The 4,900-nt window shown below is 48.2% G+C and overlaps 1 long non-coding RNA gene across 1 annotated transcript; it reads left to right on the top strand.

The window, feature by feature from the left end:
• The first annotated feature begins 1,048 nt into the window (after positions 1-1,048).
• LOC114062441 lies at positions 1,049-3,907 on the top strand. The gene is made up of 3 exons (XR_003572381.1): positions 1,049-1,306; positions 2,267-2,386; positions 3,299-3,907. It is a non-coding gene; the product is annotated as an uncharacterized LOC114062441 (long non-coding RNA).
• The last annotated feature ends 993 nt before the right edge of the window (positions 3,908-4,900 follow it).

The raw sequence follows: 4,900 nt of genomic DNA, 5'->3' as shown, positions 1-4,900 counted from the left end.
TTGCTGTTTAATTTTTGTAGGCCTTGATTTATCAAAGGGCTTAAGTGTATGTTTAATTTCCTATATCATGAATTTCAGCCACTTGCTTAGGTTTTTTTTCAGTCAAAAACTGATGAGATTTCGGGGAAACTGGAGAGGAAAACCAGAGGAAAACAAGGTGCTTTCCAAGAGTGCAGTGGGGCCATGAACCTCTGTGTTATCTCCTCTCCACGAGGCAGTGGCTGATGGTAAGAACTTGTTCTTTGCCCAGCAAGGTCCTTTAGAAAATAAAAATTAAATTGAAATGGCACAAACAAGGCTTCTTCCAACATGAGCTGGGAGGGATCTGTCCCTCAGACCTCTCTAAAACTGGTGCCCTCCACAGTTACTTCTCTTCTGGATAAAGAGAGGAATCAAACCTTTTAACTGCTGTGTTTAAGTTTTCCTTCCTGGAACCTCTAAAAGCCCTTTTCTATAGTTTTGGGGTTCCCTCTCTCTGCCCTGCTAAAGAGTCTCTGGTAGAACCACAGAATCCTAGAATGGTTTGGGTGGGAAGGGACCTTAAAGCCCATCCAGTGCCACCCTGCCATGGGCAGGGACATCTTCCACCAGCCCAGAGTGCTCCAACCTGGCCTGGGACACTCCCAGGGCTGGGGCAGCCACAGCTTCTCTGGGCACCCTGTGCCAGGGCCTGCCCACCCTCTGAATAAAGAATGTTTAAGTGCTTTCAAATTGTGTCTCTCAATGGCAGCTTGGATTTTATTCCCATAATCCCAAACCTGTGCTGGGCAGGTTGTAAATCCCGTCTGTACCTCAGGAAGGGTTGAGTTCTTTCTGTCTCCATCTGCAGCCTCTCACTCCTGTGACTCCTTTGGATCCTTGTTTCCGTCACAAGGAATATTTCCATGCAGGTGGATGTGTTTGCCTGTGGGCAGGATCTAGGGAAGGGGATTTACAGGCACTCAGGACACAGGAGCACTTTGGAACATGCCTTGGATATGATGGATGGGGAATATTATCTCAATGCTAATAAATACCCAGCCACAAATTGGCTCCGTTTTTCTTCATTCCTCTGCTGCTTGTGGTTGGTGACTGACACTAAATCAAGGCTCAGACACGTTAAAACACTAATTACTGCTGATTTCTTCCTCTCTTCTTTCTTTTCTCCAGGGCAATATGCATATATAGGGATATATCCATATGGATGTGCTGCCTTTGGGTATATTTCTGTCCCAGCCCTGCAGGACAGTTTGGTGCAAGATGGACGAGGTGCAAAGCTGGTGTAAATCTCACTTGGCTCAGGAATACCATTTCAACTGCTCAGGAGGTCTGTATTCCTTACTAAAATTCCTTACTAATCTCTGCAGGGCTTTCCCACGGGAATGACGTCCTTTGAACATACATTTGATCCCATACACGTGATACAATGTACTTGCTGCAGCATCTTCTGTGCAAAAGGCAGCACAAACCTGTCCCCAGACTCTTTGGGAGTTACAGTTCACTTGCTGTTTCTTGCGCTCAAGACATTTTCCACTATGGAATTTTGGTTTTTTGGCCAGAAAACAAGGAAGGAAACCATGTGCACATGGATCCTGCAAACCTGACGTGTTCTTCCACATTAGAGAAGAGAAAATAGTGTAGGGATGGGATGAGGGAGAATGGCCTGAAGCTGGAGGAGGGCAGGGTTGGATGGGATACTGGGAAGGAATTGCTGGTTGGAGGGTGGGCAGGCCCTGGCACAGGGTGTCCAGAGAAGCTGTGGCTGCCCCATCCCTGGGAGTGTCCAAGGTCAGGTTGGAGCACCCTGGGCTGGTGGGAGGTGTCCCTGCCATGGCAGGGGGTGGGATGGGATGATTTTAAGGTCTTTCCAACCCAAACCATCTTGGGATTCTGCTGTTCAGTGAAAGAAACCCCATGGTTCCCAGGCAGCCTCTGGGAAAGCTCTTTGGCACCTTCTGGGAGTTTTTTGGGACCAATGCTGACTCTGAAGCAGCTGAAAACTTTGAATAACTTTACACTTCACTTGCTAGAAATATTATCTTCTTGAATACCTGGTTATTAAAGATTTAGAGCTTCTCATCTGCTCTGAGACCATGAACCATTTCCCACTGAGAGAATTCCAGTGCTTGCTGAGCACAGGTGGAGAAACCTTTGCAGGGCAGAGAGTGGGAATGGCTTGGCTGCAGCAAAACAATGGCATCTTTAAGATACCCACCACAGTCGTGTTTATTCTGTTCAATACAGCAGCAAATTCTGCCATCAGTGGTTATTGCTCTTCTGCCAAAAGGTTCCAGAAACTGAACTTTGGCAAACAGGGATCAGTGACTTCAGGGCAGTCGGGGCACAGACAAAACTTCTTTGCTCTTCAGCAATGAGTAACTTCGTCTGAGCTGAGGCAAGTCTGGAGGTAGGGCTCTCTTTTTTATTGTTTATTATTATTATTTACTATTTTTGATTCTTTCTTAGAAGCAGTTTTTGATTGGGCTCACCCCTCACGCTCTGCTGGAGCTCAGACAAGAGGCTGTATCAAGGACATGGTTTATGATCTTTGTTATAGATCAGATTAAATGATTCAAGTGGTTCTTTCTGGCTGTGAAAACACAGTTTGTGATTCTTAAACATAGTGACAGTGTGCTGGAGAGTTCTCCCAGGATTCCCTATGGAGATGGATTCCAGCCTGAGGTGTGCACAAGGAATTGATTATAATTGTGGCTGGGGTTACAGATGGGGTATATCCGGTGGGTGGAAAGACAGAAGATCTATTGGGACATTCCCATCGGTTTCTGCATTCCCCATTCCCCCTGATGGACATTCTGGAAGTGAAATATAAAATACTGGAGGTGGGACATACCAGTGTCCCCTGCAACTCCTACAGTCCTTGTGTAAGAGATGGGTTTTAACTTCATATTTCTCTAGTTTGCAGAGTGGATTCCTGTGGCAGCATTCCATCATCCTGTGATTATTAAGGGAATTAATAATGGAATGAATAAATTAATAAGGGAGAACATTTCACATTCTTCACAACTCAAACTGCTCAGGGGAGTGTGATGGTCCTGAACATGGGGATGGTGTTGGGTTGATGATCCTAGAGGTCTTTTACAAACCTAATGATTCCATGCCCTAATCCCAGGATGTGGCTCTGGTTCCCAGCAGAGCCATCCCCATCTCCAGCTCAGGCTCTCATGGCACTCATGGACTACCTGTATGTCCCTGTCTCTTTGCTTAGAGCCAAGCCTGGGCTCCCCTGATTTCTGGAGGATCAAGCTCAGCTCAAAGTACCTGGTTTGGGTTTTTTTTCCTCCTTGTTCCTGTTTTCCAGGAAGGCTGATAAGAAGCAATCCAGAGGTCCCCTGTGGATCCAACCTGCCAGCTCTGACTGTGCACAGCGATGAGATGCCCTCAGCAGAGTGAGGTTTGATCAGACCCATCCAAACACAGAGACAAGACAATCTTCTTCAATAATTGAAGAGGTATTAAGGTCAGGCCTCTCACTTTTAGTGCTTTTCAACTCTCTTGCCACTTATTTCCATGCTCTTTGCAGAGAAATTACACTTCTCTCAGTTTGGCATTTGTTCTGCTCTGTGCCAGGGGCTCCCAGCAGCTCCAGCACAGCCTGACCTCCCAGAGCAGCGGGAATATCATCACTTGTTTCCATGGAGACTGGAGGAAAGGCATCAATAAATGTGGCTGGGAATAGCAAGGCTTCACCTGCTGCTGCCAGGGTGAACCAGGGGAGCCCTGGCCTGGCTGGGAGGTTACACCCAGAGGGGACAGCCCTGGCTGTTGGCCCTGGCTCGGTGTCACCGGGGCCATGGCTGGTGCTGTGGGATTTGTGTGGCCTCAGCATTCCCAAGGGATGAGGAGCAAACCCCAACCCATGGGCTGCTTCACCAGAGCTGCCCCTCAGGAACCAGCGTGGTGGGCTTGGAGCAACCTGGGCCAGTGGAAGGGAGTGGAAATGAGGTGAGCTTTAAAGTCCCTTCCCACCCAAACCATTCCATGATACAACATAAAAATTACACGGAGCTGCTGGAGAGAGTCCAGAGGAGGCCCCGGAGCTGCTCCAGGGCTGGATCCCTCTGCTCTGGAGCCAGGCTGGGACAGCTGGGGGGGTTCCCCTGGAGAAGAGAAGGCTCCAGGGAGACCTGAGAACCCCTTGCAGGGCCTAAAGGGGCTCCAGGAGAGCTGGAGAGGGACTGGGGACAAGGCATGGAGGGACAGGACACAGGGAATGGCTTCCCACTGCCAGAGGGCAGGAAGAGATGGGATATTGGGCAGGAATTCTTTCCTGTGAGGGTAGTGAGGCCCTGGCACAGGTTGCCCAGAGAAGCTGTGGCTGCCCCATCCCTGGAAGAGTCCAAGGCCAGGTTGGACAGGGCTTGGAGCAACTTGAGCTGGTGGAAGGTGTCCCTGCCCATGGCAGGGGGTGGCACCAGGTGATTCTTCAAGTTCCTTCCAACCCAAACCATTCCATGATTCTGAGGTTGCCCAAACACAGCAGGGATGTTTTTTATTTGGGGTGTGCTCAGTGTCACTGGGTGATGTCCCAGCATGAGCTGGGAGATGTACCTTTACAACACATGTCGTGGTTTTCCTCTGGGTCAGTTTGTTTTCACACCCCCCACACAATTACTATTAGCTGAGAGAAGGTTTATGCAGACAAAAGAGACTGGATTTGGGAAAATAATATGAACATTTATTACTAGCGAAATAAAAACTACTAAAGAACTATATCTATAATAATTCTACTTAGGTAAAAGTGCTATGTATTTACAGAAATACTCCTCCCCCCTTTATACACCAGTCCAAGGAGGAGAAGTAATCCTTTTCTCCATTCTCGGAGTTCCAGCTCTCTCTCCAGTAACTCTGCAGCACCCTCATCACAACTGGAATTCTTTCATCTTTCTCTCTCGCTCTGTGT

The sequence above is a fragment of the Empidonax traillii genome, unplaced genomic scaffold (assembly GCF_003031625.1).
Source record: "Empidonax traillii isolate 1590-97213 ecotype Southwest subspecies unplaced genomic scaffold, ASM303162v1 scaffold407:size753175, whole genome shotgun sequence".
In the NCBI taxonomy this organism is placed as follows: domain Eukaryota; kingdom Metazoa; phylum Chordata; class Aves; order Passeriformes; family Tyrannidae; genus Empidonax; species Empidonax traillii.
Note: the sequence above shows the minus strand (reverse complement) of the source record. Positions and strands in the feature narration are given on the sequence as shown.